Genomic DNA, 24,846 nt, shown 5'->3' with positions numbered 1-24,846 from the left:
TTTAAACTTTCCTTCCTTTCATTTAAACTACTATAATATTTTACAACTACACGATATGAACACATCTATAAACAAATATTTTTATTATAAATGTGTGGAGGTGCACATGCACGCATTGTAAATTACTGAATTATCGCTATACAAAGAACGGGAAGAGAAATGTTAAAATTTAACAGCAGTGTATTTCTCCTTTAATTTTGCCTAGTTGCATTTGCTTTTTGGTATTTCTTGAGCAGTAAGTGAGACCGAGTACGTACACATATTTATAAAATACATCAAGGCCACCGCTATAAATCATTATTGACAGGGCTTAACTAATATTGCTTCTCCTGTGGGATCTGTATTTAGAAGAAATAAATGTAAAAATAGTCAAACACAACCCTGATGTTACCATTTGGTACTTTACCACTTTAAATTAGTAAAATACTTTTGAAACATCAGTGGCTTCAATGAGATATAAGAGAGAAGCATAATCAATACTGATGAGTTTGTCCTTGACATACTGACCGTGTCATCAGGCTATTGTCATGTGATATCATGTCATTTCCCCACCTGGCTCATGACCTTGTCCTTTAAATGACCCAAAGCTTCCCTCAAGTAGCAGGAGGCCCCTCCCCGCAGTCTCAGCAAGGTCGAATGGGTCAGCATGTCCTCATCTATAATCCACCACCATTTGTCAGCAGGGAGGCTGGAGGAGGCAGGCTTGCTACAAGGGGAGAATGCCCAATTAGGCAGCTGTCACACAAAGCATAGGCTGCAAAATTATCCCCTGTCAAAAGAAAGAGCAGCTGCGGGTGCCAATTACAGCAACCTTTCAACCCTTTAGGTACTGGAAACTACACAGAAGTAAATGAAGTAGAATTAGTGATAACAAATCGATGAATTAGGACAGTAAATTAGAAGTTATTAGCAGGTGAGCTTAGGTCTTACATAATGTTAAGGGCATACTACACCCCAGGCAAGGGCAAGATTGTACAGATTTTACACAGCGTATCAATTTTCTTCTATCCATTTTTCTTGCATGGAGTCTGTTTTCCTCCATCATTTTATTCTTACATGCCTGCTGCCAGAGAGCAAGTGCAGAATGTGGTGGGGGAGGGGAAGGGAGCCCAAGAGGAAAAGAAGTTGCATTTCCTACTCTTGCCCTTATATCCGGGCAAAGGCTCAGTTTCCTGTCTCATAAGGAGGTCCCCACCAAGAGCAAGAACAATTTACCTATACTAAGATAGTTAATTTCAGCCTGACATTTAATGTTCACAGCATCTGACATTCTACATTGAGGTGGTTTGTCCAGAAATACCAGAATACCACTTCAAATTATAAATCCATCATGTGTGTTATTTCATTTACATTTGAAATCCCTTAAATCTCTATTTGAAGTGTCAACAACTGTGTTACACTTCAGATTAAGGGGGAAATATTTCTCCTAATTTCAGTTCTCCTTGAGGCAGCAACTGTGTATAAGCACAAAGAATGCTATCAGTCACATTACTCCATGTTGTTGGCAAAAATTTTCTTGCCTCATGAATAATATATTTTTTTAAAAACTGGTAAACAGCTTAACTAACTTAAGTTTGCAGTTTAAGAGGACAGCAATTTGCAGCGGTGCATGAAAGCCAGGCTCTGTAGGACATTAATACTCTTCCTTTCCATCTCCTCCTCTCTCAAGTCTATCGCAACAGCATTATAGTAAATTTTGGGCTCTCTTCCTACCCTACGGTTAAAAAGAAAAGAAGTAGGGGGTTAAGAAAGGGAGGAAGACGGGGAAAAAAAGGACAGGAAAAAACACTGATGACCAATATAAAGCAGCCCAGCACACTGTTGTTAACCATACTGAATCAGTATTTTTCATACATATTTTGGACCAAACATAAAATCAAAAAAAAAAAATCCTTACTCCAAGACATCTTATGTTATGCATTGTAAAAAAAAAAAAAAAAAAAAGTGTTTTAAGTTTAACTGCAGTTAGCCCTTTTTTATATTACAAATGAGCACTCTCTCCCTCCTCTCAAACACATCTTCCATAGGGCTGCTCCTTCATAATATTTTTCAGTGGTGTGGGAACTAGTCCACATTTCTTAAGGTAACCGTTTTGAACACAAAAAAATCAAAACATTTTTATATATACAGTGAGAATCACTTAAAGATTAGTACAGCAGCAGGAATGATTCACTGATCTTTCAGAAACAAAGTTTTATACTCTTGTTCTATAGCCACTGAGTAGCATTTCACGGTAAAAAGAAAAAAGTTCTCTCTGACTTTTATAATTCAGATACAGATCATCATTATATGCACATTGTTGTCCTATTTTTAAACAGATGGAAAATGTTCATCTAATAGCAATTAGAGTATTTCTCAGGAAGTTTGACATTTCCTTTTGAGTAACATATGGAAAATCGCAGAGCAGTGAAAGAGTTAATGTCTTTAGAATTCAGTTTCCATCATACTTGGGTGACTATCTCTTTAAATAATTTAAATCCTCTCCATCAACTACAAAGCTGTTTTGAAGCCATTTAGCTTTGTTCTTTACATGTGTTCTAATTAAGAAATGACCTTGTCATCACACACACCAGAAATCCTGGATTATTTCCTACAGCAAAAATCCACAGAGCCAAAAAAAGGAGAAAGAAAGAAACACTTCTTCCTTTAGTGAGGAACTGAGGAAGTTGTTGGTTGGCTGAATGCTGAAGCAGTTTCACCGCATAATTTTTTTTTTTTTGTTGTTGTTGAATGTCACAGGGCGGGTTAGTGTGACCTTGAGCTGCATCAGCAGCACAGCAAGGGTCGAGATGCCTGCAGGCGCCCTTGTTCTGGATTTGCAAGACAAAACCTTCAAACTGGCTGAAGGACATCTTAAATCTCTTCAAAGGTTTTCCGTACTAATCTGGGCTGCTCTTAGCCAGATCTGTGCCAGTGTGAGAGGCAAAATTAAAAACAAGGTCTTTGACAGAATATTGTCTCCTCTTAACCCTTCTCATGCAGAAGGCAACATAGTGCAGGCATTCTGGAGACAGTTTAATAAGCAACAGAGATGCACACAGTTTAACCAGCTGCATTCCTTCAAAATTATGTAAGCAAGCATGCACGAAGGATGGTACTGTTATTAACAGTGAATATTCAGCAACCTCACAACACAGCATTCCTTTCCCCCCTCCTTAAACCTGAACTACGTTATTTTCCTGCTGCTCTTATATTTATTACAGGACACTGCAATGACAATCTTATTCTCTTTGGGCCCAATCCTGAAAATTCAATAGGAGCAGAGCGTGCTCAGCACTTCACAGAATCTGGCTCTTCATGACTATATAGGGTTGCCAAATTCTTATACTGGGAAAAGGTGACACCTGCCACAAGGACGATGAAGGTGGGTGGTAGGTAGGGTGAACTGCATGCAACAAAAATGTTTTTCTTCTCAGCCACCTTGTGGATTTGAGTACATACAGGGAAAGGCTGATTACGACTTACAAGGTAGTAAGGAATCACTGAAAGAGGGGATGTCTACATGTGACAAGCCTGGTACAGACAGGAAGTGTACTTGGAGTAGACAAGAACTGTAAGCCTGCCTCAGTTTCACTAGGCTATCTGGTTGATGGCTCCTTCAGTTGGTTGACAAATAGGCATTGCATTCAACAAGTGGACAGGGGGGAATCCAGAAAGTCTTTGACAAGGTCCCTCACCAAAGGCTATTATGTAAACTAAGTTGTCATGGGATAAGAGGGAAGATCCTTTCATGAATTGAGAACTGGTTAAAAGACCGGGAACAAAGGATAGGAATAAATGGTAAATTTTCAGAATGGAGAGGGGTAACTAGGGGTGTTCCCTGAGGGTCAGTCCTAGGACCAATCCTATTCAGCTTATTCATAAATGATCTGGAGAAAGGGGTAAAAAGTGAGGTGGCAAAGTTTGCAGATGATACTAAACTCTCAAGATAGTTAAGACCAAAGTAGACTGTGAAGAACTTCAAAAGGATCTCACAAAACTAAGTGATTGGGCAACAAAATGGCAAATGAAATTTAATGTGGATAAATATAAAGTAATGCACATTGGGAAAAATAACCTCAACTATACATACAATATGATGGGGGCTAATTTAGCTACAATTAATCAAGAAAAGGATCTTGGATAGTGGATAGTTCTCTGAAGACGTCCATGCAGTGTGCAGCAGCAGTCAAAAAAATCAAACAGGATGTTAGGAATCATTAAAAAGGGGATAGAGAATATCTTATTGACCGTATATAAATCCATGGTATGCCCACATCTTGAATACTACGTACAGATGTGGTGGTCTCATCTCAGAAAAGATATAGTGGCAATAGAAAAGGTTCATAGAAGGGCAACTAAAATAATTAGGGGTTTGGAACGGGTCCCATATGAGAAGAGATTAAAGAGGCTAGGACTTTTCAGCTCGGAAGAGAGGACACTAAAGGAGGATATGATAGAGGTGTATAAAATCATGAGTGAGAAAGTGAATAAGGAAAAAAAAGTTATTTACTTGTTCCCATAATACAAGAACTAGGGGCCACCAAATGAAATTAATGGGCAGCAGCTTTAAAACAAATAAAAGGAAGTTCTTCACACAGCGCACAGTCAACCTGTGGAACTCCTTGCCTCACCTGAGGAGGGTGTGAAGGCTAGGACTATAACAGGGTTTAAAAGAAAACTGGATAAATTCATGGAGGTTAAATCCATTAACAGCTATTAGCCAGGATGGGTAAGAAATGGTGTCCCTAGCCTCTGTTTGTCAGAGGGTGGTGATGGATGGCAGGAGAGAGGTCACTTCACCACCTGTTAGGTTCACTCCCTCTGGGGCACCTGGCATTGGCCACTGTTGGCAGACAGGATACTGGGCTGGATGGATCTTTGGTCTGACCCAGTATGGCCAATCCTATGTTCTTATGTCAATGTCATTTAAAAACTATCAACACTCTTACTAAAAAGAAGCATGTTATTCAGAGATATGTTTCTACACAGAACTCTCTACTTCATTTTTTATTTGAAGAAATAAAAATGTTCCATGTATCAAAAAAAAAAAAAAAAAAAAAAAAAAAAAAAAAAAAAAAAAGCAGCTTTCTGTATTAATAGATAGAAAACTACCTGGGTTTTGGTGTATGTAAATGGAAAAAGATGGCTTAACCACATACCCTATCTCACATTACAATGGCTGATCTAGTCAACAGTAACAATAAAACTGTTGTAGGAAATTACAAGAAAAGCTGGGTTAAAAACAGACTCATCATAGTTGTGAGAAATCACCATGACACTTTAGAAATGCCTTTTAACATTTACAATGTATAGGCCAGACAAGTCCTTGGGGAAGGAGAACTGGAAAAGGAGCCCATTAATGCCAGCTGAGGGTGTTCCAATTCTTCTCTGGCTAAGCACTTACAGTTAAAATTAATCTGCTATTGTACATTGACTTTTAAAGTACTAGGCTCTGCTATAGACAAGAAAGGAAGATATTTAAGTTTACTGAAAGGATGATATTGCTTTGGCAATTATATCAGAACTGTTAGACTGTAAGGGGAGACTTTGGAAAACTAGTAAAGTGCCTGAAACCACTATGGCTTATTGTTAAAGACAGCCTAGTCAGCAAGCTGTTAAAAGCAAGTCTCAGCTTGACCAAGGCAAGAGGGGAGGGGGGTTTAGGGTGCCACTGAAAGGGCAGCTTGACCCCACGTCCTTCCTGATAAGAACTGAGTTAAAATTGCTGATACATGCGTTTTCAAAGAGTAGGATATGCCCCAAGAATGTCTATTGAGGTCTCAAGGCTGCAAGTTCTGGAAAAACCCACACCTGGTTAATCAATAATCAGAAGGAACCTCTTGCTTGAAACTGCTTACTTAACAAGGTTTCTTTAATTACTAAATGTATAAATAAGGGGAAAAAGCTTGAGACAGGTGGGACTCGCATCTTCTGTTCCCCAGCAGCAGACAGGCTGCCGCTGTATCACTCGAAAGCCACACTCAGCTTTGGTAATTATCAAGGGTTGGGGGTGTTTTACTAATCTGTTGCGGACGTGTGTAAGTATTTGAGACTAAGTAAAGTTTAGCTTTAAGTGAAAGCACTCGTGTTGTCCTGTTTGTGCCAACCGTCTATCGGTCGGACGGCTGTGTCTCCCTTGATTTATTTCCTGACACCTCCTCGCACAGCGTAAAGTTACCAAGAGCTGTGGGTTGAAAGAACCCCAGGTAACAAGACCACTACTCATCTACCACTAAAATGGGCTCAATTGGTCACTCCTGTGAATAACTCTTCTCACAAAACATCCTACTTCAATCATCTGTTTTCAAATAAATATGAAGGAACTATCACTAATTTATCACCACAGAAGAAAGCTACACAGTGTGAAACCCCTTACAGATCTACCAAGGTTTCAAATGTATTTATTTTGGTTGGGTGAAGTGCCACTATATTCATGGCTGTCAGAGGAGCCCCTTGGGATCACTGGCAGCTGGGCAAAAACATGAGCACTTCCAGGATGTGTGACATGGTCTGAACTGGACTGTGGCCAGATTGGGGAATAAATGTGGCATAAGATTGCCTTTGCAACCCTTTCTCATTTGGGGCCCTGCAGAAAGCACAGCTTAGCCAGAGCCAAGGACTAGGCCCATTGAATTTCTGCATTAACTAATGCCTTCTGTGTCCTTTGTGCGTTAGAGGAACGTACAGGCAGCAAATAGTGGTGAAAAAGAATGACTAGGTCATCAAGTCTCTCTCTCTCTCTGCCATTGCAGGATTGTTTTCTACAATACATTTTTAGTAATCCTTCTATTATAACTTTCATTAGGTTGGGACTAGGAGAGAATCCCTTAAGTCTATGTATTATATGTCCCTCTAGAAGAAAGTACTATGATGCCTTTTATACTATAAGTATGCAGTGAAATACGTTGCAGCATAAGCGGCTTCCCAAATTTTTCCTTCCTGTAATTGAACCACACAGTGGAGGCAGAAATGTCACTAGTTCCCTGAGTGTTGCCAAGTGTTGTGAAGCTCCTCAAAGCAAAAAACGAAAATGTGTTGCAATAACCTGGCTGAACACGGTGAGTTAGAAGCTTTCATTGCGTCTTTAAGTTAGGCAATAGATGCTGCCAAGTCTGAGAGAGAGCGTAGTCACGCCAAAAGCAGGCGCCAGAAAACAAAATGCAAGTTGATAGCTTCATTCTGGAGTTGCAGTTCTCCAGTGAGAACTGCCCAAATCGGAATGTCTTTAGAACTGCGAACAAGAGAAGGAATGCCTTACATACAGCACCTACATGCACATACTTAGAGAGTGTGGCACTCTCTACACTCATATGCATGGAATTCAGCCAGCCATCCATACATCACAAATGTACCAAGTCAGGCAATCTGTCACTGGGGCTAACATTTGTCATGCTTTGTCTCTGCAGAGGAACACCTTGTTCCGGGAAGTATGATTTTGTTGACCCATGGTTCTTCTCCCCACTTCGATCCTCTTTGTGATATTAGGCAAGACTATCATTGTGTGCCCATGCACCATCCTTAATTCTGGAATTTTCTAATTGCCAAGTTCTTGATTTTGCAACCATTTAACATTCTTTAAACAGTGATGATTGTGTGTGTTGTATATAAAACACACACGCACGCCTTCCCCCCCCATTTCTCTCCCTCCCTCTCTTTCTCACCCCTACTTCCCACTGCCCCCCCTTATTAACCAAAAAGGGGAGAGAGACTGTGGAGATCTCACCACAATTTATCCTCCTCTCAATTGGAACTCTATCAACTATAGAATTAAACCTACAAAAGCTAAAGTTCCCCTTTGGAAGCCACTGCACATACTCTCCTTTGAGAGATCAGCCTTATCAAAAAATGAACCATTTTAAAACTGTACTATGACCATGGCATGGATCCTGTTGCACTCTACAATCTCAGAACACTGTTCTTACTATTATAGTTTAGCACTGAATATTAGAGTCTTCTACAAAGACAACAGCCACAAATCATGCTGCTCACTATCAAACATCCTTTCACAGGTTTTAAGAGTCACAATGCAGACAATGGTCTGATAAATTTGGTGAAGTGGGGTTTGCTTTAAAAAAAAATGACCATTTCTAATTATGTGACTACAGACAATAGAAACAAAACACCTCCAGAAATGACTGAAGGATAAGAGGCCAAGCTTATTTAGCTGCATGAGCACAGAAAACTTCTACAGGGGCCCAAAAGAACGCAAACTTTTAACAAACACTTAATAGCTACTATGAGGATGCACATAATCCTTCGCAATAAAAGGTAATGTCCATTCTTATTGCTTCTTTAAGTTTGAATTTTTTTTTATTTTTTTTTAGTAAACAGAGCATTGTAAAGATAATTGTGAACCATTTGAAACTGACAGAAAAAGAAAACGCATTTTTAATAGAAAACAGCAGAATTTGGACTTTAGCATAACAATTTAAAGCCAGCAACTTATATAGACTATAAAGTCTTTTGATAACATTCATGTGCTTTTGTTGCCCCTCATCCCTTCACCCTTTTTGGGGGAGGGTTGGGGGTTGTCAGTAGAAATTTACAGAGGGTTTGAATCATGGCCTCTACTGTGCCCAATGGGTCTGCACCTGTGATTCTCAACCTGCGGCCCACAAGTTGTTTTCAGCCCAGTCAGCACAGTGCTGTGGCCCATGTGACATCCTTAAGGCCATACAGGTGGTACTGGATGTGGCCCACAATGGTAAATAGGTTGAGAAACACTGCACCAACAACCTCCTAAAGGTGTTTTGCCAGAAAAGGACTGATTTAATTTGCACTTGGGGCTTTCATGGTGTCCTGCTGGCGAGATATATTCAACAGAATCATTTCTTAGACATGCTGCTATATCTTCTCCACAGTTAGCATCACCAGTTTTTAGGGCTCTATTGGCTGATTAGACAGACACATGGACCTCAGAATTACTTATACAGCCCTCAAAATCACAGTGTCTTTGCACACATTTATTAATGTGTTTCCAATTCATAAAAGGACTTAAGCATTTGCTTACCTGGAGGTATGTGAGCATTCCCATAAGTGTCAATGAGGACTTACTGGCTTACAGTTAAGAAAGTGCTTGAGTGTTTTGCTAAATCAGGGCCTTAACACTTAACGCAAATTCTTCACATAAACCAGTGAAGCTATGTTAGTAAAATACAAAAGCACCGCCATCTTTCAAGTGTTTCTCCTCATGGTCATCATAAATATTCACAAGCATAGCTTTCTGGCTGTGCCCACAGCAGAGATGCACTTTATTAGAATTTTTTTAAGTGATGTCTGTAAATTTTTTAAAATAAATACTGAAAAACATCTTTTAAAATTGTGTTTGCTCTGCTCTCCCCTGCAGCCCCTTGTATGAGGCCTTGCTCCGAAGTCTCTCTGACAGAAGTCTCTCCCTCAAAAAAAATAAATAAAAATAAAAAATATTTTGACTCCCCCACTCATATTCATTCTCTCACATACACAATCCCTGTAACAGAGAAAGATCTGGTTTTGGGAAAGAAAAACCCAACATCTGATTGTAAAATATTAACTATTAAAAATAGTTTAGCAGTACCCAACTGCCCAAATTAATGTCAGAAACCCAAAGAAAAAGTAATTTCTTAAATTGTATTACCTGAGGTTACATTTTAAAAAGACTGAAAAAAATTGATATCCTGAGGACACCTGACATGCTGTTATTACTCATATGCCCACTATACAGTAGGATACTAGTGTTACTAAAAAAGGGGAATCTATCAAATTTGAAGATTAAATCCTGAACATTCACTATATCTACTGTGATTGTCTTGACAATACTTTGCAATTGCCTTTGAAAGCCAAGAAACTTGATTTCTTTCTGTAATGTATTCCCCCTAGATATTCCCTGCGCAAAATACAGAGAAGCACAGTGAATACAGAATGGAGATAAAATTATTTAGTCATGAAATGCAAAGACTGCAAAGATTTGGTGGGTGACCATTTTATGTATTTTATTTTTTTTAATTTGGTATTCTATGTCCTTTAGGATAAGTAGTAAGAGTCTTGAGAACTGGATAGGCATAGTGAATGAATACATTACCAGTACACAGCTCCAGCAATAATCAGCAGCAATACAGATGCCACACATCCAGCGTATGGTAAGCATGGGAGTAACAGAAGAGGTGCCAGGCAGCAATGAAGAGTTTACTGTGATTCCTGGTGACAACATTAATCAGGAAATTCAAGTGTCATTTTCTCCCTCAAATGCGCTTCAGCTCATCTTTAACAATTCCTATTCCTGTATTATTTAATAATTTAAGCCTGCAGTGCCAGTGCTCATCTCCAGACAGCTGATGGCTTTTACTCAACAAAATTCTGACCTCCTTTCTTGCAGAGGGTGCCAAAGTGCATCTAAAAGGCAAAAAAGGTCCTGCCCTTATTATTTTATCGATTTTGCACTTTGAATCGTTTGAAGCGAGTTTCAAGGGCTTTTGGCTTGATTCTGCCATGCAACTTTGTCCTTAGTTCGCTCGATACTTAGTCAATGGATCTCACTCCCAAATTATTTAAATGCACATGCTAAGATTTAGTCACAGGTATTTTTAGTTAAAGTCATGGACAGGTCACAGGTAGTAAACAAAAATTCACAGCCAGTGACCTGTCCATGACTTTTACTATATAGATACCCCTGACTAAAACTTAGCAGCTCCTAGGGTCGCTGGGGCTGACAGCCAGCCCCTGCACTGGCTGCAGGGGCTGACTGCCCCCAGCAGCCCCTACTCCAAGGCCCCGGGGACCACTGCTTGGGTGCACCCCCAAGGTCAGTTGCCCCAGGATTGCTGTTCAGGCGCTCCCTGGGGCCAGCTGCCCCAGGACAGCCTGAGCAGTGCCTGGTGTGGCTGGTTGCGGAGTATCCGAGCAGCTAGCCCTGGGGCCAGTTACTCTGGAGGCCCTGGGATCAGCTGCACCAGACATTGCAGCTGCGAAAGTCACGGAGGTCATGGAAAGTCACGGAATCCAGGACAGAATCACAGCCTTACACATAGCTAACTACAGCTAAGAATGTTAACATATTAGGCATCTTCATTCAACCTTAAAAAAAGAAAAACACAAAGTGGTTACGAATCTAATATCCACCTTAGTTCTGGAAATGTAGCCTCCACTCCCTACCTTATCCAATCCAATCCTCCTCCCATTCACATCACTGGGAATCTTAGTGGGAGCAGGAGCTGGTAGTTAGGACTCAGCCCAACTCTCACTGCAGTCAGTTGAAAGGCTACAACTGATTTCAAGGGGAGACGGGGGTGGGAGGACAAAACAGCCCTATCACTCAGAGCATTTTCAAAGAAATACACTACCAAAAAATGCTGTGGGGAATAATCCAGCATTGGCAGGAACGGTGACTAGATAAAAATCTAACAGGTCTTTTCCATTCTTAAATTTCTATAATAAATCTATTGCAAAAAAAATGTGGACCCTGTGCCTCAACATGACAAATATAAAATTTAAAATGTCCCTAACTTTGAGGAAGTAGTGCCCAGAAACTATTTCTACCACAACTTCATACTGCAAATTGGTATACTGAAGGCCTTAAATTCAAATTTTATCCTTCAAATGAGATACAATTCACTGAGATAGTATGCAGACCAAGCTGACTGTGTAGAACTCAGCCGAAAGTTGAGAATGACTGCTAGCTGCCATTCCAGATAGACAGAGGCGTGCATACTAATATCTTTGGATTGCTGCCACATTATCCATGTATGTTTTATTATACCTCATCTTAACGTGTAAGACATTTACCTTTCATTCTTTCAAAGTCAGAACAAAACAAAAACAAAACCAAAATAAAACAGGCAGAAAGATTTGATACCCTAAGACTAGTAACAATATAGTTCAGACAACTTAAAACGAGTCATCTTAAGCTCTTTTGGCAGATTTTATCTTTTTGATCAGATAAGTAATAATAAAAGGAAGAGTAAAATTATTTTTGCAGTAAACCCTTCACAGATGTAGTGGGTAGATTTTCTTAACAACAAATCTATGTAGTCACATTAATTCAATTGAGATCAAGAAGTCTTCATGTTAATAAAATGATTGTTCCAAAGTCAGAATTCCTGTCTTCTCTATATTTCCAAACATGCCTACCAATGATAAGCTAAAACCTAATCATTTCAGTCATAATACAGAACAGTGATAGGGCTTGATCATGAACAACCCTACTCAAATCAATACCACTGGTTTCAATTTTATATGAGAAGGGGCTTACAGGATTGAGCCCAAAAAACACTTAAAAGCAAATAACTACTTAATGCCAACAAAAACAATACTATTCACCAATATTTCACATGCTATTTTCCCATTTCTTAAGTGGAGAACGTGAAGTCAAGAAATGCAAAGAAGAACATAAGAACAAGAACCATTTCAAAGAACAGGAAGGCTCTAATGGGTAAGTAACTGGACAATGTTTTTTTTTTTATTTTTTTAGAAATTGCAATATAAAGTAACGCTAAACCAGGAGATTTCTTTGAAGATGAGCTATCGGATGTGCAAGGAGAACTAAAAACTCATGCTAAAAACTGGAAGACTGACAACATGGAACATTCACAAAATATGCTTATATCAACTTTGCAAAGTAGGCATAAAAGTTTACCACCCCAGATACAAATTGTGTTGACCAGGATTTTACTATAGCTACAAGCTACAGTGAAAACACTTATTTACTTACACATCAAAAAATTATTCACCCTAATTTTTCAAATCCTGCTAGTCTCTCTTTTATTAATAAATGTTTCTTGTTTTCTTAATACATAAAGCAATACATAACATCATGTTAGTGCATGTTAAAGGAATACAGTCGAGCTATATTTATAAGTGTGTGTGTGTGCGCACACATGCACATCTCATCACCTAGCCCCATGAGAAAAGCAACAGGTGTGGCTATATTTTCACATTTACCATCTCCTGACCAAGTTTCCTACTTTCAGTAGGTGGCTTGCTCCTTCTACTAAAGAAGCAGGGGGTTCAGCTCCCAAGCATCACAGGTCTCAGTGGTCTACTGGAGGCACATGACAACCCAGACAGTGTGTCCTCAGTCTGGCTTTAGGATCTGCTGCGATGTGACTTTATTAGACTCATGCTAGGCTTGCCTGCTCTTTCCATTCTACACTTGTCCATGAGACTCATGAAATAGGGGACAGTGAAGTTGTTAAAAAGTATATTAAACTTTCCCACAGATTGCCTGTGGGGCTGGGAGCAATGTGTGTCCTCACTGTTCCCGTCTCACCATCTGTTACTCCCAACTCAGGCTTCAATCCCGGACCCCTCAGTGCACCCAGTGTAATGTTTCAAGAAGAAAGATGCCATGAACAGCATACCGGATGCACCTTTGCAGACTGTTTTGCTCTACCATTTGTTGACGTAAAGGGTTGTTCATGGCTGCTCAGAACTTACCTTCCCCTTCACTCCTCCCCCAAAAATGCTGAAAAACAAACACTATCTAGGACAAACTTGACCATTTACCTGCACTCTGCCAGAAAGCGATAAGCAAAGTTACAGTTGGTCAAATCTGGGACCTAGCAACCTTAATAGTATCCCCATAAACATGTTTGCCTCTTGAATAACATGTTATAAAGCAACATAATTCCTGTTTGGATATTTGGAGACAATTAGCCTTCTTATAAGAAAGTTCAGCAATTCCAAGGAGAACTGTGTTAGTGTTGCAATTTACAAGACTCAATCAGTTGAAAAGTGATTGGTTTAAGGAGTATTTATCCTCCCACAGAGAGTTCAAGGGGAGTTCGATAGGGAGTTATGTTAAGGATGAGTCTCCCAGTCTATGTAAAAGTAAGCGTGAAAATAGAAAGGACAATGGTTCTCAACCAGGAGTTCAGGGCCCCCTGGGGGGCCGCAAGCAGGTTTCAGGGGGTTAGGATGACCAGACAGCAAATGTGAAAAATTGTGACAGGGGTCAGGGTTAAGAGGCGTCTATATAAAAGACAAAGCCCCAAATATCAGGACTGTCCGTATAAAGTCAGGATATCAGGTAACCCTACGGGGGTCCACCAAGCAGGACCAGTGATAGACTTGCTGGGGCCCAGGGCAGAAAGCTGAAGTCTCACTGAATGGGGCTGAAGCGTGGGGCCCTGAGCCCCATTACCTGGAGCAGATGCAGAAGCCTGAGCAACTTAGCTTCACAAATGCCTCCTGTGGCATGGGGCCCTGGGCAATTGCCCTGCTTGCCACTCCTTAACGCTGGCCCTGGCTTTTATATGCAGAAAACCAGTTCTTGTGGCCCAGGTGGGCCATGGAGTTTTTATAGCATGTTGTGGGGGCCTCAAAGAAGAAGGCTGAGAACCCCCGACATAGAATGACATCTAACCAAAACCATAATTTAGCCAGTTCTGGTTTCACTTTTCTTTTTTTTGGGGGGGGGGGGGGAGCGGGGGGGCGAGGAGAGAGACTGCAATTAAAAACTTTAGTAGAAAGCTGCAGTTGGGGGGTAAACCATCCAAAAGATGAATTCGGTTTAGTTTAATTCACTTATGTGAACGAACTGAAACATTATTAAGGCCAATTTAATTCTGAATGTGTCCCCCCACACAGGGGTTTAATGCAGTTCAATCTACTTTAAATTCACATCTTTAGTTATTTTGGATTAAGTTTCCTACATGCCCCGGGGGTAGACAAGCCCTTTGACATAGAACAAGGAAGATACCAGATCTCAGGAAAGTGTAATGGTGAGGAGAGGGAGGGAGGGAGGAGGAAAAATTGAGTTCTCATCAGGAAAGGGAAGACTTAGTGTTCTAGTAGCGTTTCAAAATTATACAAAGGGATGTCAAACTCCTTGTAAAATACATAAATTGGGCAAAACTCTTTCATACTAAGGGTAATAAACGTGGTATCAGCTTCCATGGAAGGTGACTGAAAGAGTTTACATGAGTTCAGGAGACATTTATATTACTTTGAGTTAATGATGGACCAGCAGCTTTAATAATTGCTTTGCTTTTTGTCACTGTAAGTCAGATCTTTAATATTAAACTGCAAAAGTTTTGGTGTTTTTTTTTTTTAAATTGAGGGGAGCAGTTTCTGTACACAGTGTATTATGCTACAATTGCTAAAAAGATTAATCTCACAAAAACACAAATGGATCTGATTTTAATTCCCAAAACCAAGAACATGTAGAATCATGTCTGGCCTCTATCCTTACAGCAAACCCATCAGATAAGTGTATAGTTATCTCCAAACTGAATGATTTAAACCAAGGGTTCCTAAACTGGAGTCTTCTGCCTCAGTTCTATAGCTCTCTCTGTGCTTCTGAGCTGAGTTCAGTTCAATCCTCACCTCTGCCTGTTGCCTGCTGGGAGAAAGAGGCAAGTTCCCCAGCTAGCTTCCTCTCCTTTGTCCTTGCAATGAGATGCATAAGGGAGCCAAGGCTGGGAGGCCATTCCATCTGTCTTTCTGACAACACACATCAAGCAGCCATGTTTATACATTCCATTTTTGTGCTAATCTCAGACAGCCTCAGGAGGGTGGCCTGCACTCTCCAAGGGTGCCGTCATATTCCCAGTAATTTCCAATTGGGCTGGTCCTGAGTGGAGGCTAGATCTGAATAGGTTTTTGGGGGGGGGTGGGAGGAGGGGAATGCAGGGGAACAGAGGATGATAGATTGATCAGAAAAGGAGGAGTACTGGAAAGGATGGAGAGACTGAGGATGGGGATTGTTGGGTAAGTTAACAGCAGGAGAAGGAAGGAAAAGACAAAGGAAATAGTGAGGGACTGAAAGAACATGAGGGAAGATAGAACAAAGAGATTAAGTGAAAAACAAAGAAAATAAATGAAGGAAGAAAGCGAAGTGCAGGAAGAGAAGGTAAAAAAGGCAGAAGCAATTATGAGACAGCAAATTGAAATACCGTTATATTATAGAGAATGCAGCCATGCTGTAACAGAATACACCTAAGATGCCGTTCCCCCTCACACTCTCTCTCTCTCACACACACACACACACACACACACACACACACACACACACACACACACACACACACACGATCCACAACCCTAGCTCCACCTGCTTTTGGTATGCCAGCTTTGTACCAGCTGCTCCACTCCCTGTCAGGGAATGGAGCTTATCAAATGAATGTCAGGGCAGGCCAGAGCACAGAGCATACAGCAGTTTGCCTGATCATTGCTGGAGCAACCTAGCCACCTTTTCCCCTCAAGTCATCCACTCTCCTCAGTGGCACCAAGCATAAACCCAGTGCTCAACGTTTTGTAAGCTGGTCTAAATTTATTTGCTCCCGGTCACTTGGCACTTGCAACTACAACACTACAGCAGCCACAGCCCAAGTTCCCACTGTAACACCAGTAAGGCTGAAGATCAGAAGAAGCCGAGTAGAACACCACAGTTTTATAAAATACAGGTGAGTCCTGAATTTTGGCAAATAATTTGGTAAGGAGCTCCTTGCTTGAGAACTAATGATTTAGTATACCATTAGGTCTTAAATGACAAAAGCAGAGTTAACCTCAACTCTGAACTGCCTTGTTTTACCAGATAAAAATCTGGCTGCTAATGTTACTTGAACTTTGTTGTGGTTTAGTTTAATGATGAAAGGGTTTAATTATATACTTTCACTACCATTCCAACAGGTTCTATATAGCATTAAATGAGCTCGTACAAAGGAAATGAGCAAAACGTAAGAAAAAAATTGTTTATGTTTTCATTAACATTGAGGAGGTTCCCATAAGGACACAACAAACCTTCACACACAAAACACACACCAATTCATGTACTACTATAAAACACAAGCAGCTATTTTAATATTGTCAATAGCTTGCCTTTATTTCTTCACTATTTTTCGTCAGATACGTTAAGATATGCTTACCCAGTGGATGACGACTCTATGTAAGAATTAAAAAAATGAAATTTAACAAAAATTATGTCTTCCATTCATGGCTTCCAAAACTTCTTCCTATTCTTCTGTATCTAGTCATCTTAGGGTATGGCTACACTTGCAGCTGTACAGCGCTGGGCATTAAACCTGTCTTCGTACAGCTGAGTACGGAAAGCACTGCAGTCTGTCCACACTGACAGCGCACTGTCGTGGCCACATCTGCAGGATCTGCAGCGGCATTGGGAGGGGTGCATTATGGGCAGCTATCCCAGTGTTCAAGTGGCTGCAACGTGCTTTTCAAAAGAGGGGGGCGGGGTGGAGTGTGACAGGCAGCGTGGGGGGGGGGAAAAAGAGACAGTGGATTTTTGTAGTCGACACTCCTTCAGATCCCTGCCTTGCAAGTTCCAACCCTCTCCCCCACCCCTCTCTCACTCACTGAAAGCAAACAGACCAGATAAGCAGTCTCCCCAAAACGGACCCCCCACTCCCTCCCTCCCGCCGTGCTGCTCCTCTCAAGCCCCCTCCCTTCCCCTCTCTTCAAGCAAACACTAGCTGTGGGCGTTCCAAAGGGAGCCCCCTGCCTCTGCTCATTTACAGCAAACAGTGGCTGTGTTTGTTTTTTTGATAAGCAGCTCCCGGAGCCCAGAGTTCACAACAAAATAAAGAGAGGCATCATAACAAAACAAAGAGTTATCTTTACTTAAAAGGATTATGGGAAGCTTCCAGAGGTCAGTTACAACATACTAAGATTATTCCCTGTTTACACTGGCACCTGCAGCACTATACTCTTTATTCCTCTTGCAGAGGTGGAGTACAAGCAGTGCTATTGCCAGGGAGATACAGCGTTGAACGTGTCTTGCCAGTGTGGACGGGGAGTGAGTTACAGCACTATAAAAGCCACTAACAGCGCTGTAACTCTCAAGTGTAGCCCAGGCCTCAGCATCTAGGTGCTATGTATACATTATTTCTCTATCCTGCTCCGATTTACTTTTGTTCCACATTTTCATTGTTATTTCTTGTTCTACTGGCACGAGCCAAAGCCCCTGAAGTCAATGGGAGTCTTTTCATTTACTTCACTGAGCTTTGGATCAGGCCCTGTGAGGGATGTTAGTCTCTGTTCATTTTTCTTGTAGCATACCCATTTTTCTTAGAGCACCAGTTCTTAATCTAAAGTCCTCTTTTTCCACCTTCCTTGTCTGTTTTTCTCTCTCTGTTTCTGTTCTTTTACCAGGCACATGCCCTTCAGTAAATTCTCAGGAAGCACTGGACAATCCAGGTTCTGATCAGGGAAATATTCCAGCAGAAAGTAGCCTCAAAGTGATAAGATTATATGCTTCTAATGCTATCCAAATCAGCAATGTTAAGTTTTTGTTAGATTCTAGAATATAGTCTCACGCTGCAGTGCTGCTCAGTCAGGGATGTGACTTGTCTTCTAGCATGCAGCCCTGATCCATTGAAGTAATTCTCATTGACTTCACTCAGCTGAAGTTGGGAGTTTAGGACTACATCTTGATTGGCTGCTGGGCATTTACCAGTAACTGTTCCAATGCCTGGCTATAGCTGCTGGGCAGCAGAATGTTTCCACAGTAGTTCCCTGAGAATGTACCCTTTCAGTTCTCAAACACAGCTGAAATAAAACCAATCCTTCTCAAAATGGTTTTTGCTCTTTAGTATTTTTCTTAACTGAGATGGATAATTGCATTAGACATGACTTTACCAGGAAAAGGCAAGAAATTGTGTGTGTGGGGGGAGAGGCTTTGTCTACACTACAAAACGCTACAGCAAGCGGAGCTACACTGCTGCAGCTCCACTCCTGCAGTGTAGACACTTGCTACAGCAACGAAAGGGGGGTTTCCGTCTCTGTAGTAAATCCCCACCTTGAAACGTGGTAGCTCTGACTAATTCTTCCATCGATCCAGCAGAGTCTATACCAGGGTTTACGGTAGCTTAACTATGGGGTGTTAATTTTTCACATCTCTGAGTGACATAGCTAGGTTGATGTAAATTTTAGGTGTAGATCAGGCCTCAGTGCCAACGAAGGCCTATTAAGTTCTTTTCAGCCAAGAGTCGGTGGGAGGCTACTTCAATTAAATTTTCAGGAAGCTGGAGATATTTTAATGGTTTGAAATCCTCCTCTCATGTAAGGTGGTCTCTCTCAGGGACTCACATGCAACCTCAGTCTCTCTCACAATGCTGAAAAACAAAATACTGTAAAGATGTAAAATTTAAACTTATTATACCTTAAAATTGCTGTCTGGGAGGTAAGGTGATAGAGTGGAATTGTATATTAATGATGCAGTAGACTAAACAAATTAGAAGTGATGGAATGGATAACAGTCTGTTTGGGTCAAAATCACTTTGGGGAAGAAGGCTAATAGAGGTTCCCCAGGCTACTGCTTGGGGAATGCTACAGGCCCCCAGGATCTGATTTGGATATAGATAGCCACCTCTACTGTCTTCAGTGAAATAAATACTACTGGGAATTGCGTGATTATGGGAAACTTTACCTTCCCAGATATAGATTAGAGAACAAGTGTTACTAATAATAGTAGGGCTCAGATTTTCCTCCATATGGTAGCCGACAGATTTCTTCACTAAACAAAACAGCCGCAGAACCAACAGGAGGTGATCGTATTTTAGATTTACTATTGATGAGTAGTGAACACCTCAGAAGAACAGGTTGTAGGGGACAACCTTGGTTCAAGTGATCATGAACTAATTCAGTTCAAACTAAATGGAAGGATAAAGAAAAAAAATATATCTACAACTAGGGTCCTTGATTTCAAAAGGGCTAACTTGAAAAAATTAAGGGAATTAGTTAGGGAAGTGGACTGGATTGAACAACTCAAGGATCTGAATGAGGAGGCAGCTTGAAGTTACTTGCCTGCATCCCAAACAAGGGGAAAAAGTATGTGTAGGGAAGGGTTGCAGACCAACCTAGATGAGGAAACATCTCAAACAGGTGATTAAAAGAAATCCTGCAAGGAATGGAAGATGGGATGGATCAGAAAGGAAAGTTACTTCTTGGAAGTCAGAAAGTGCAGGCATAAAGTGAGAATTGCCAATAGCCAAGCAGAGTTGGACCCTGCAAAGGGAATTAAAACCAATAGTAAAAGTTTCTATAGCCATATAAATAAAAAGAAAGCTGTCCCCCTTCTTTCCTTGCTAAACACTGAGGATGCGGTGAAGATTAAAGCTAATCTAGGCATATCCCAACACTTAAATACTTTAGCTTTATTTAAAAAAAATAAATAAGGCAATGAAGAGCTTAAAGTTAGTCGCAGGGTGGCTAATGGGAACAAAGATATGAAGGTAGAAATTATCACATGAGGTGGAAGTCAAACTCAACCAGTTTAATGGGATTAAATTGGGCAGCTCAGATAATCTCCATTCAAGAATATTAAGGAACTGGCACATGAACTTGCAGCCCAGTAGCAATGATTTCTAATGAATCTGGAAACCTGGGTGTTATAAGAATTGCTAATATAGCTCCTATTATTTAAAAAAAAAAATTGGGGGGGGGGATGAGGGAAGGGAGGTGAGGGAAGAGAAGGGCCCAGGAAGCTACAGGCCTGTTAGTTTGACCTTAATTGTATTCAAGGTCTTGGAACAAATTTTGAAACATAAATTGTAATTGGGATAATATACAACATGATTTTACAAAAGGCAAATCATGTCAGACCAATCTGATTCTTTCTATGAGAAGAAAACTGATTTTTTAGACAAAGGAAATGTGGTAGATCTAATCTACCTGGATTTCAGTAAGGCATTTGATACAGTTCCATTTTGGAAACAATGAATTGGAGAACATGGGGACTAATAGGAGAACTGAAAGGTGGATAAAGAACTGGTTAAAGGGGCTACTACAATGGGTCAAACTGAAAGGTGAACTGTCAGGCTGGAGAGAGGTTCCTAGAGGAGTTCCTCAGGTATCGGTCTTGGGACCAAATTAATATTTTATTACTGACGTTGGCACAAAGAAGTAGGAGCATGCTAATAAAATTTTCAGATGACACAAAGTTGGGAAGTTTTGCCAAGATGGAGAAGGACCAGAATATCGTACAAGATGATCTGGACAAACTTGTAAACTGGAGTAATAGAAATGGGATAAAATTTAATAAATGCATGACTTTGCACTAGGTACTAACAATAAGAATTTTTTCTATAAACTGGTGACATATCCATTAGAAGTGACAGAGAAGGAGAAAGACTTGGATGTATGGATTGATCACAGGATGACTATGAACCACTAATGTGATGAGGCAATGGAAAAGGTTAATGAAGTCCTAGGGGTGCATAGGGCAATGCACTTCCAGTAGAGGCAGAGAAGTGTTAGTACCATTATACAGGGCAAAGTGAGACCTCATCTGGAATAATTAATTCAAACCAGAACAGGTGCGGAGATGAGCTATGAGGATGAACAGAGGAATAGAAAACCTACCTTGTGAGAGGAGACAAAGGGGAGATGTTTGCTCTCCATAAATATATCAGAGGGATAAATGCCAGGAAAGGAAAAAAAGTTATTAAGCTACATGCCAATGTGGACATAAGAACAAATGGGTATAAACTGGCCATCAACACGTTTAGGCTTGAAATTAGATGAAGGTTTCTAACTAACTATCAGAGGAGTCACGTTCTGGAACCGCTTTCCAAGGGGAGAAGTGAAGGCAAAAACACACACACACACCTGGCTTCAGGACTGAGAGGATGGTCTAATGCAGGGGTTCTCACACTTCATTGCACCATGATTCCCTTCCGACAACAAAAAATTACAACATGACCCCAGGAAGGGGGGACTGAGGCCTGAGCCCACCCACCCTGCATTGGAGGCCAAAGCCAACACCTGATATCAACTCCCTGGTGGGGGGGGGGGCTCAAAGCTGAAGCCCAAGGGCTTCAACACCAAACAGGGGGCCTGTAACCTCAGACTTTGGCCCCAGACCCCAGCAAGTCTAAGCCAGCCCTGGAGACGCCATTAAAACAGGGTCGCAACCCACAGTTTGAGAACTGCTCGTCTAATGAAAGTGCCTTTAATGGCATGTAGCCCATCTGTGACTGCAAGCAGGAAGTATCTCCAAGAGCCAGTGATGAGACATTAGATGAGGTGGGCTCCGAGTTACTACAGAGAATTCTTTTCCAAGTGTCTGTCTGGTGGGCCTTGCCCATATGCTCAAGGTCTAACTGATCACCATATTTGTAGTCGGGAAGGAATTTTCTCTGGGTCAGACTGACAAACACCCTGTTGGGTTGTTGTTTTTTTTGCCTTCCTCTGCAGCAAAGGTCACTTGCAGGTTTAAACTAGGGTAAATGGCGGATTTTCTGTAACATGATGTGAGGACTTCAGTAACTCAACCAGAAGGTAAGAGGGCACTACAGGAGTGAGTGGGTGAGGTTCTGTGGCCTGTAATGTGCAGGTGGTCAGACTGGAGGATCATGATGGTCCCCTCTGACCTTGGACTTAGAGAGTTCAATATAAATAGTAATAAAATTCACCCCCTCTATCCAAAGAAAAGTTGCTTTCATTTTAACAATAAATGTGGTATTTTTTCTTTAATGTACATCATGTGTTGTCCCAAACGCTCAGGTACAAAACCCATGCAAACCTGTCTCTTTGCAGAGGCAAAAAGAGAAAAACAAACAAGAGAACAATTCCTCATCTCTTTAGGCAAAGAAATGAGATGGGCCTGGCATTGTGCCCTGTCAGCAAACTGACTCTGGCAGGCCAAGTTGTGGAGCTCTTTCCAGATTCAAAAGTCCTTCTGAGAACTTGCTGCCAAAGGCTAGTTGACATTAAAATCTAGAGCAATTCAGGCTGAACATACCAATTGACATTAATTTTCATGCTGGATCAAAAAGGCAGACCAGTCTTTCAGCCTGAGTCAAAGCCATGCAGGGCTGTGGTTACCAAGGCCAGACAGGAAGCAAGTGCAGCAGCTGAAGAACTGCAACTGTATGTTTACATCACACAACTTCACTGATGAGGCAGGCAGCTGCATTCTTCATGAACCGTGATCTATGCTATGAACTTATGTCAGTATAACTATGCCACTCCGAGGTGTGGAAAATCCATACCCTGAAACAAGTTATACCGATCTAACCCAGTGTAGACAGTGCCACATCAACAGAAGGGCTTCTCTTCTCAACATACCTACAACGATGGGAGAAGTTCTTCACTAAGCACTGCAGCTGCAGCACAGGTAAGCATAGACAAGCCCTTAGTCAAATTTGTTGAGGCTAAGCTTGAAGACTTCTCAGAATAGCACATTTCTGTAGTCCAATGTGGAAGTCCCAAAGGCACAAAGGGCAGTAGTAAAGTCCAGATCCTAAAGAAAATATTTGGCTTAATGAAAATGGAATGAGGCATTCTTAGACATGGACACTCTTTGAATTACAGAAGCAGAAAGGTGTCCAAGAGAAACTCCAGAGTGCAGAAGTCTTGAGGCAAAACGGTGAAATGAAACACCTTCAGTTACAGGTGCAGAAACCACCCTACTATACTCCAAACAGCCTTTCCTCCAACCTCCTAGTATTACCTGCATCTTCAGTTTCACCAGTTTGCTCGCACCCACATACCCTTCCCAGTATCTGGCTCTAAAGTGAATGAGACCAGGAGCTGCAGATCACCTTCATATTGACAGAAGAACAAGCCAAATTGCCTCAATCTTCCACCAGAGAGATCACTAAAAGAATGTTCCAGAATCCCACTCAATGGAGTCAGAGAAGGAATTGCCTCAAGCCATTCTCTTCAGAGAAGAATGATATCATTTGAAACCCTGAGAGGCTCTAAGTTAATTTCATTTTTCAATAAATAAAATCAGCACTCCTTGACTGCTGTACAGGCTAACCATTGTTGCAAGGCTGGTTTGTTAGTGTCACTGCACCAAAAAGTCTTTCAGTAGGATCTGAGAGGAGAAGGAAGTGGCTTGACGGATTATTTCAGAGATGGGCAGCACACAAGGAAGTTCAAAGATCTTGAGGGAGAAACCAACAAATGGGTATTTCAAGGCTGTCGTCATTGTTGGAGCAAATACCAGCATGAAAGGGGCTGAAGGAAACCCAAAATATCCAGATGATACCAGAGATGCCTCACAACAACTTTATCAATCTTGTGCAGAAAGAAGAGAGTAGATAAAAAAAATAATTTGAAAATTGGTTATGGAAGACAAACAATACTGTGTGTTTTTTTAATGCAAAAAATGAAAGAGAATTCAAGTTAATGAACCCCATTCCTAGACTTGGGTTGATAAGTGACAGAGGACCAGATTCTGATACCACTGTTTGTACTGGATTATTCTGCCAGGATTCCCAGTGATTCCAAAAAGGGGTCACTCACAGAATAAGGCAGGCAGAATCTGGTTCAAATTAAGGACAGAGAATTGTAAGAAAGAGCCTCAAAACTCACTCTCAAGAGAGCCCCTTGTAAAATCCTGAGAGCTAGTTTATTTATACAAATCACATCTTCCCCTGCAACTCCTGCCAATAGTCACAGCAGAATGGCAAGCCACAGAATATGTTCTTGTGAAGAAAATAAACAAGTATTCTTGGAATTCTGGCTGTATCAATCAATTACTCAATGCTATCAGAAAAAATATTGGGAAGCTTCAAACTCTTGAGACTACGCAGCATGAAAGAACATTTTAAATGAGAGAAAGAGAGAGAGTTTGGATTAATAATTAAAGAGTAAAATATTACTCAACAACAAAAGGCAGGTTTCCAAAACATAATCAATATTTTCCTTACATTTAAGTATTGTTGCAGCCTAATGCTTTTTCCATGTCCAAATGCCAGAAAGTCAGTTTCAATATTACATACTGCTATATTATGGTGTAAATGTAATTTCAGAAGTTCCTTGCACCATAACTATTGTTGAGGGTCCATTTGTATTACTATAAAACAGCTTTTTTCTTGCAGGGTTCTATATATTAGCCTGAGCAACTGACACTGAACTAATACCTAGTACACAAACTGATTGCTATACATGTCTCAAAACAACATTACTGAAAAATCACTTCAT

General features: G+C 40.9%; 1 protein-coding gene across 2 annotated transcripts in view; it reads right to left on the bottom strand.

Annotated features, from left to right (window-relative positions):
* NRIP1 (nuclear receptor interacting protein 1) overlaps nucleotides 1-24,846 on the bottom strand; it is a 106,893-nt gene that overhangs the window by 45,883 nt on the left and 36,164 nt on the right. The window contains exon 1 of one of the 2 annotated variants that reach the window (XM_030579964.1): nucleotides 10,043-10,094. The exons of the other annotated variant lie outside the window; for it this stretch is intronic. The gene's annotated coding sequence lies outside the window, so the exon portion shown is untranslated. Of the gene's footprint in view, nucleotides 1-10,042; nucleotides 10,095-24,846 lie in introns of those variants that run through there. 2 annotated transcript variants of the gene reach the window in all.

The sequence above is a fragment of the Gopherus evgoodei genome, chromosome 1 (genome assembly GCF_007399415.2).
Source record: "Gopherus evgoodei ecotype Sinaloan lineage chromosome 1, rGopEvg1_v1.p, whole genome shotgun sequence".
Taxonomy (NCBI): Eukaryota; Metazoa; Chordata; order Testudines; family Testudinidae; genus Gopherus; species Gopherus evgoodei.
The sequence above is the reverse complement of the archived record's forward strand: the minus strand, read 5'-3'. Positions and strand labels throughout refer to the sequence as shown.